Source organism: Patella vulgata, chromosome 8 (genome assembly GCF_932274485.2).
Source record: "Patella vulgata chromosome 8, xgPatVulg1.2, whole genome shotgun sequence".
Lineage (NCBI taxonomy): Eukaryota > Metazoa > Mollusca > Gastropoda > Patellidae > Patella > Patella vulgata.
The window spans coordinates 32,119,732-32,129,491 of NC_065886.2; positions in this window are offsets into that span (position 1 = coordinate 32,119,732).

Below are 9,760 nucleotides of genomic sequence, written 5' to 3' on the forward strand. Positions count from 1 at the left end.
GTCCTCCTGTTTCCTACCATTACTAAAGAACCCTAAGCGCAAGCGAATTATTGAAATAAGATTAAACCATATGAATAGTCCAGGGTAAGAACGATCTAAGTCACATTTTTGTATTTTCGCATAATAGGCAAAACAGACTTTTGGACGAGAATGCTTGACGCTAACAGAACAACGAGTGGGCTTTATTACAACTTCAAATGATGTTTAATATGAATTATAATTACCAGTACAACAACTGACTTCCACTTTTCATCCAAATTAAGGTCAAATAAAGGGTACAATGGGCGTATTTGTCCGAGAGGCCATCTCAGAAGGGCCTTGGTTCGATGTGACTCCGATCGTTTTTACCTGAAATTGATTGTTCCACAGAAAGCTTATACAATTTGCTACCAGCTGGCACCATTAACTAGGGTTCGTTGAAAAAGTGACTTAGATCGTTCTTCCCCGGGCTCTTCATAATGTTAGTCCCGAAATGACCTCGTTTATGTCGTTTATGCTCTCTCTCTCTCTCTCTCTCTGTAGTAAATTCTACAGTTATCTTTTTTGTCTTTAATTAAGTTTTGTGAACAGACTGTACAGTTGTCCCACTATCTTCATTTTCTTGTTAATAATAACTTTTATACTATGGAGTTGTTATACATATGTGACCGGTGACAGCTAAATGAGTCACTTGGGGTAAAAAATAATATTTGAGTTATGCATATATTCAGAAAGTACATGTTATAAGCTTAAGCTTTCTAATGATATATTAAATGTAAAGATTGGATGGAGATTAAAAAAGTTATCCACAAACAATTTGGCAGACGAAAATTCTTTTGTTTTTAACATTGATTTTAATGACACTACTTACAAAACACCCAATTTATACACTAAATTGATTAAATATTTAAATTTGTCTGGATTACTCCAATAATAGACAAGCTCAAGTAGTTATTTTAGATCGTAACGTTAAATGAGCATGTCCGACTTCCGACTCATTTGGCTGTCACCGGTCACATATACATTGTATTTAAAATTCAACCAATGACCAGACAGTCTTCTCTTGAATTAACTTTAATCAATCCGTTAGGTAACGGTTAATGGAATTGACTATCCGACAACAGAAATTTGATGAAATGTTAACAAACGACACGTTAGCAAGGTAACGATACGTTTGAGTTTAACGAAACGTTAAAATAAATTATGATGTTTGAGTAACCGGTCCAGATCAATCACGACCTCTGCAGAACAGTATAAAAATGACCAGAATAGGCTTGTAGTTTCTTGCCTACGATATCACCCTTGGTGGAAGTGGATGTAAAACTCCAGGAACGAACGAACGAAAGAAAGCTTGTAGTTTCATTTCGTGTCTGGATAATCAAGAGTAAACATCTCCTTGTCTGTTGCATCGCATCGGGATCGCGTTCGGTCGCGTTATAAGGTCTTCTTGGATAGCGTTGGTCTTGTTGAGAGCGTTGAGGTCTTGTGGGTCTAGAAGACTGGTTGAAGTAATTTCATCAAATTTGTACTGCGATTATACGCCAAACTTTTTACTTCTGCTCTACCACGGGCTTTGGTCTGACGGGGCCTTTAGATTTTGATAATTAATTGTTCAAAAATAGATAATGAAAAATGAATAATTATATTGAAAATTTCATTCAAATTTATTTATTATAAGTAAAGTTATGACTGAAGTGTAGATCGTTGATAAATATATACATATACTATATACATATATTCTAGTAGACATCAATTGAAAACGCTTCAAGATCTTAAACTTAGCAGTCCAGAGGTGAACTGCGGGAATGGGTAGCCCTGGGCTCTCGTACCAACTGGCTGGTTTCTCCTTGGACCCTATCTACATACACAGTTATTTACTAGACGAAACTCTACGATGCTATAAAAAAACCTCATTAGATGATATTTAATGTGGTGTCCTCGATGTATTTACGGGTTTTATCTAACTCTTATATTTGCTCTGTTTCACTGTATTGACGAATATCGAGTGTTTTATGTAACAAAATCCGACGTGGGTGTTTCCACATGTGTCTAAGATTCTTCTGATTCCAGTAAACGGTATGGTAGTGATCGATATCGCGATTGATTTGGGATAACGAACTCCCAATAATCTAACACCTTTAGGAATTGTCGATAACTTTTATTCGTCAAGATGTTTGTTTTCCGTGCTTTCGTGGCCAACTTTAAGATCTGAAGATGAATTTTGTTCCTCCAATACCTTTCTCTTTTTATAACGTTAAAGATTTAGAAAGTATTACTTGCAGTCGATATCCACTTTCTGTAAATTGGACTTTCTAAATGTGCTTGTTAGTGGGGTATAATTGTTCAGTTTAGGGTTGCAATTCGCGATATTGGGTATAATTGTTTCGTGGATATTGACCTGGGTCGTTGTTCATGTGGATGAGAGGGAGCCGCAGTGGTTCAGTGAGTTAGACATTGGTTCGTTAACCTGGAGGTCCCCTGTTCAATCCCGGTGTTGGCTGAGACAGTTCATCAGGATTTTCCGATGTGGCCCCCTCTTGTCATTGGTGCAGACTGAGGGATCTGGCAAGGGACGCCATATAGTTGTTCGGGTGGGAAGAAAAACCGAGGTTCCGTATACACATAGGCGTGCATGTAAAAGAACCCAGTTCAGTTCGGACTCGAATAAGATTATCCCGTAGTGACCATGTCCGGGCCAAATTTCCCTCATGGCACACTGTATGGCGTATGCTCGTCTTCATAGCAAAATCGGAGCAGAACAGAAGGGCGTTAAACCCCATTTCATTTCACGTTGATGAAAGGTAAGGTGTTAGTCGATCAAGGTATGGACTCTCGGGACAAAAATAAAATAGGGATACGCAAACGCAGCCATTTCGACACAAACAATATGTTTCCATTTCATTTCAATAATTGGCTTCCGCGTAAGGGTTTTAGCAGCAGTCGAAGAAAGGGGGGGGGGGTCCCAGAGAAACACCTGGTCGTTGGACAGGCGACACCATTGCTGGTCACGTACATTCCTGGGATTGAAATCACACCACTTGACTCAATGACAGACCTTATGGTCTTAATAGCACGCGTTAAGCCACTCGGCCAGCTAACACCCGGATAGTAAAATAAACAATACATTTGTTGATATCGGCAGTCGCGGTAGTCTAGCGAATAGTGGGTGCATTGGCTTGTTGTCTGGGAATACAACTCCAATATTTACATATATATTGCAAAATACAGAAATGGTAATACGAGCTGAAACGTTTCCGCAAACAATTTTTTTTATTTTTATATTTTATAAGTTTGAATAAACATCAAATATGCTTATATATATAACACACAGGGCGATGATCAAGAATAAAAAAAACTTCTAACTGTTATTAAAATAGAGTATTAAATTTCTTATATTTACTTTTGAGAACTTGATTGAATGAATTTGACTTAAATTTCAATTCAAAACAAGGGCACTACGATCGCACGTGTACAGTGAGTGTCTGGAAGGTCAAGGACGACGCAAATAAGCGGATATCACTATCATTTTGAAACTAACACACAGTAATTAATCTTCTTGTTTTGGTGATCTTTATCAAAACTTAGTGGAGATTGCTGACCGGACATCGGAGTGCCAAGAGATCTCAGTAGTGGTTAGGGAACTACTTTTCTGCATTAAACAGGAATAATCTAGACGGTAATACGACATGCAGTGTGCTATGAGGGGAAACTCTTCCAAATTCGTCAAGTTCTAGCTTCTAAGAGGCCTTTATCATGTACGCCAGCGGGTACACGGGATGGAACATCGGTGGCTCAGTGGGTAAGAGGCTAGTCTAGAGGTTGCGAGTTCGATTCCGGTGTTGACGGAAAAAGTTCATCGGGGTTTCCGGCGTCCTTTCCCCTTGTCAGTGGTTCAGGACGGAGGGCCTGACAAAGACAGCTGTCTAGTCGTTCGGACAGGACGAAAACCGACGCCCTGTGAACACATTTTGCGCCGCTCTCCGGGCAAAATCCCCCCCCCCCCCCAAGCACACTGTTTGGCGTATGCCCGTCTTCATTAGCCCGGTTGAAGCAGAACAGTAGGACGTAAAACCCATTTCATTTCATTGTACACGGAACCTTTGTTTTTCCAAACCATTCAAACAACTAGACGCAACTAACCTGCTGCATCGACAAAGGGAAATACCACTGCAAAAAAAAAAAAAATTATCGTTAGTGAGACGGCGTCTACTCACTGAGCGACCATGACTTCTGACATTTGTCAATTTGACTGAAAAATTCAATCTATTCATTTTCCATTATCTATTTTTGAACTATTATAACAAGAATAACCCGAACACCTCTTTATCTGAATCTTACATAATGCATCTTTGACACAGGACAAAGTACCTTCAAGAGAAACAATAACATTCGCATTTTTAAATGAAGTTGACAGGATTCGGTGTTGGCTATGAATTTGACCGGATTCAGTGCTTGCTACAAGTTATGAACGAAACATTTATACGATGTACACCCTTCCACGTTATATCTCTACAGGCGGTGAAATGATATATCAGGAATTGATGATGGTCTCCCGGCCACTAATTTCACATACAAATTGCTTTTCTTGTTTTGTTATCGGTCGACTATGTAGCTAGAGGAAATCAAGCTGTCTCACACCAACAAAAATAGTCATTTACAATTAAAAAAAAACCTCCAATAGGACAAGTAGAACAAAAATAGTAATTTCAAATCTTAAAAAAAAATCACAATATTAGAGGAGTTTTAAAAGACAGCTGTCGTTAGAAATACACTACATTACTTCTAAACTTCTAGGGGATCACGTGGCGAAGTGGGTAAGACGCTAGCTCGCTAGCCTGGAGGTCGGGTGTTCGATCCCTGCATTGGCCGAGAAAGTTCATCCAGATTTTCCGGCTTGGTTCTCCCTTGTCAGTGATGCAGGACGGAGGGGCTGACAAGGAAAGCTGTCTAGTCGTTCGGATGGGACGAAAAACCGAGGTCCCGTGTACACATTGGCGTGCACGTAAAAGATCCCTTGGCAGTTGGAATTCGATATAAGAGTAGGCCGTAGTGCCGCTGTCCGGGCAAAATTTCCCTCATAGCACACTGTATGGCGTATGCCCGTCTTCATTAGCCCAGGTTAGGAGCAGAACAGTAGGACGTTAAACCCCATTTCATTTCATTTCTAAACTTCTAAGTTAGCATGTATGAATGAAACTGGGTTTTATGTTCTATTTGTTTGGCTAATGAATACTGGCTTGCGACATACAGAGTGCTACGACAGACGAATTTTTGCCCAGACAAGAATATATTTCCATCTGTCAAGGTTGATTTACGTGCACGCCTATGTGTACACATGACCTCGACTTTTGGACAATCCGTACGAATAAACGCATTTCTTTGCCAAACAAAAGTGGACAGATGAAAGCACACCGGAGAACCCCGTGGCTCCCATTTTGTTACAGAGATTTCTATTCAAAACTTGGAAAGACGGAAGCACGCTGGAGAATCCTGTGGCTCCCTTTGTGTTATAAGTCAGTAGTTTGTGAAGAGATTTATATTCGTCAACTCTCGCCAAAACTTTTGTTAACCGGGCATACTCCATACAGTAACCACTGACAACCGGAAGCCATACTGTAAAATCCCGGTCAACACTATGGACTTGAATTCTGTGGACCCCACAGGTTGTGGTAAAGGCTATATTCTACTTTCTTTCAAAACTCTATCTTTTGTCCTTTTGACCTCTTTTTTTTACTGTGAATTACAAGCAATCAAGAAATTTTAATTTGATCGGAAATTAGACGACACAAGATTATCTTTCAACCTTCCGGTAAAATACACTTCCTTATATACCTTATTGTAAAAAAATATATATAAAATGTGGAGGAACAGAATGAATGTCAATAGTCTACTAACATTTGAAAATAAATTACGGAATTTTAAATGTAAAAATAACCCGAGTTGCACAATCCTAGTAATGACCGTAAAATAAATCTGAGCGTGTTTTCTGTATAGAGTTAAAAACAATTAACTTAAAAATTTCTAGAGTCTTTTTTCAAGACTTTTTGTCAATCTGTATTCATTTTTGATTACACATTTGGGGCGCCTCAGTTTGTGTCTATCTGATCTCAGTTTAGATTAAGGCGCCTAAGTTTTTGATTTTATCCAAAATTTGCCTCTTTGTTCCTGATTGTGTGAACTAGACTACTCTGCTGCATCATTAACTAGAAAATTAATTCTACTAACACGGGGCACTCGCCTTATCTAGTTTTTAAAAGGATGGGGCCATAGTGGATCATTGGCAAGGGGGTCCAGTGTTATCATGCGAATTCCCCCGCTTTAAATTTCCAGAATCTCCGTTTACAGAGATTGTGGGTGTCAGTTAGGAGTGTTCCCATTGTCTGTTGTGCCTGACAGAGAGTCCGGAAAGCAAGGTCGTCTGGTCTCGGGTATACACGTTGGCGTACACGTAAAAGAGCATTAAGACAATAAAACTAAGACAACTTGTCTGCGATATCATACTCAGTTTGTGGAAGCGGGCGTTAAACACAAATAGAAGAAGCAGTTGAAATTCGAAGAATAGTACGCGTAAATGCTTCTGCCTGGCAATACCCCCAACTCCGCCAGAGCACATTGCATAGCATATGCTCGTCTACATTAGCTTGGTTGGTTTTCCAATTAAGGTTCTGAATTTATGGCTGTGGTTAAAACTATTCATTACCTTAGATGGCTGCTAACTTCGAATAGACACTGAAGATGAAAAAAAGAACATTTTGTGTATTTTATTAACCAATTAGGTTTACAAATCCGAACCGGACCTGTCTTCAATGAATCGAGTTAAAGCTTGCTCCAGACAAATGACTTCTTGTATTCCTTTAACAGCTATTATATACTATATATAATTCTGTGCTTGTTGGAGCTCGATGAATACTAGTCTAACTGCCATATCGATTTAGGCAACCGAAGCAGTATGAAGGAAGACAGTAACATATGTCGATCCATGCTCTAAGAAAGTTGTAAAAAAGCCGATGTAATTCGTCTGTCTGTTGGTTTGGGACAAACGACATGAATTTTATTATTTCAAACCAATGAAATGGTTCTGATTAACTGAACATAATCGGCTTTTTTGTCAAAGCAACATCTGCATATCCCAGAGATAATCAATACACAATATTTATGACAAGAAAATATAATGTTCTCCTCACGTATAGTTTTCTCGGTAAACTGGTAATATCTAATGCTACAGCTCTAGCATCCCATATATCTACAGTGGATCAAATTCTTGTAGACATTATTTATGACAACAAAACGTAACATTCTCCTCGGGAAACTGGTAATATGTATGTTACAGCGGTAGCATCCCGTAAAATTAATCTTGTAGTTCTTGCAAGTTCTTGTAGACAATATATTTTGTCCATTGATCGTGGGTACGGCACCTTCTTACTAACCAGGCGGTCCGATGTTTAATCCCGGTGTTGGCCGAGGATGTACCTCGTTTCTCCTTCGCTGTTGATGCTAGACCGAGCGCCTTGCAAAGACAGACAGGTATTTACTATTTCCTAGGGGACTCAAACCGAGGTCCCGTGAACACCTTGTCGTGCACGTAAGATACTTATGGATTGCTGGAAAGGACACGGGGTATGGAGAGAAAACTTCCCCCCAGGCGATGATATCCAATGTATGACACTGCCTGTTTTTATCCGGAGATACACAAATTTTACTTTCGGACCATCGTAAGTTATTGGAAATGCTTTCTTAAAGATGCATTATGTAAGATTTAGATAACGAGCTGGCCGTTCTTGCTACTATAGTTCAAAAATAGATAATTTCAAAATTGATATATAGAAAATATCACTCAATTTACTTTATTCTGAGCGACGTTATCACTTTTCGGTGTTTTGCCCTACATTGTTTATTATCCTAACAATGTTACGTGTTAATCGAGACACAGCCCAGCTTCTCCATTTTTAAATTAAATCATTAAATGGCTATCATATTTAAATCTGCTTACATCTGCACCACACGATGGTCTAGAGAAGAGTTCATTATAGGCTTGTCATGTGAATAAATGGCTAAATAATAATTCATATGTCGTTTGAAGCCAAAGCAAAATCCTATAATAGGCGGACTCCGCTCTTATATAATGTATCTTTAACACATAGGTGAACAAAATATACGACCATGAATAATGGGATGTAAGATCTTATATTTATGCATCGACCGGAATAATGAAAACGGACATATACCACGAAGTGTGCCTTGAGCAAAACTGTATTTGTCTGGAACCTGACGTTTTTGCCTATTAATCATTGAATTCCAACTGTCAAGGGTTCTTTTGCATTACGCCAATGTGTACAAAGGACTACGGGTTGTCATCTCATCGAAACGTCTCTCCGCCGGTTCTTTGCAGACCTTCCGTCCTGCATCGAGGGGGGAAACAAGACCGGAACTTCCGCGCCCATCATAGTTGAACGAAATATATGACCATAAATTAATTTTAATCACAACAAATCGTTGTCTAGCTGGAGATGATTTAATACCAGAGTGTTAGGTACCCCCGACTGGAACTTCCGCGCCAAGCATAGGTAAACGACAAAATACGACCATGAATTATGTTTAATCACAACAAATCGTTGTCTAGCTGGAGATGACTTAATACCGGAGTGTTAGGTACCACGGGCTCCCCACCACTTATAATGACGGACTTCTCGTGATTTAATCTTTCTTAAAATAAATTAGTCCTTGTGCAAATAAAGATTACACAATTTCAACGAGCGAAGTTGTCTAGACACACATAGTAATCCAGTTATACCGCCATATTAACCGTTATCTGTAATCAACTTTATTCTCTGACCGATGTCATTCAATCGGCCAACCTCGATACTTATTCAATCTACCTTGATTAGCTCACATAAACATTCTCTGGAGTTCTACTGTGGGATAAATATCATGTCTTAGCTTATTTTTGAGTGACTAGTGTACAATGAAATGAAATAAAATCTTCACTGATTAGCTCACACAAACATTCTTTGAAGTTCTTCTGTGCGACGAATGTCTTGTCTAAGCTTATTTCTGAGATGAGAAATGAAATAAAATGGAATTTAAGAGCTTATTTTTCTGCGCAAAGCGGGTTAATAAAAACGAACATATACCATGAAGTGTTGTGTTAGGGAACTTGTGTTTCTCTTGAACCCGAGTGTATTTGCTTACACTTCAACTGCGGGTTTTCATCCAGTCGGAACGAATAGACGCCAATCCTTGTCAGACCGTCTGCCCTGCATCAAGCGGGAGCCCCAACCGGAACTTTAGCGCCCAACACCAATTTTGTTATCGAGTCAAATCCGTACTCACTGAGCCACTTATTAATGTGAAGAATACAGACTGTTTTTATTTCGATTTTCAGTTACCAGGGGGTCTTTAACGTGCTGCCGATTGTGTACCAGGGGACCAGAGAATGCTCACTAGTACCAGGAATAGCGTTTAGGTTATTGTTTTGGTTTAACCGTCTCTTGACCTTTTGACCATGACAAAGTTCCCTGCACACATTGGCGTGCACGTAAAAGAACCCTTTATAGCCGGAATTCGATATAGGGGAGATCGTAGTGCCGCTGTCCTGGCACAATATCCCTCATAACACACAGTATGGCGCATGTCCGTCTGGTTTTATTAGCTCAGTCGGTGCAAAACAGTAGGACGCTAAGCCCCACTTCATTTAATTTGACCTTGACAAAAGTCTAAAACCTTCAGTAGGCCCTGTTGGTTCTTTTTCTTCATCTTCTTCTATAGTGTTTAACGTCCACTT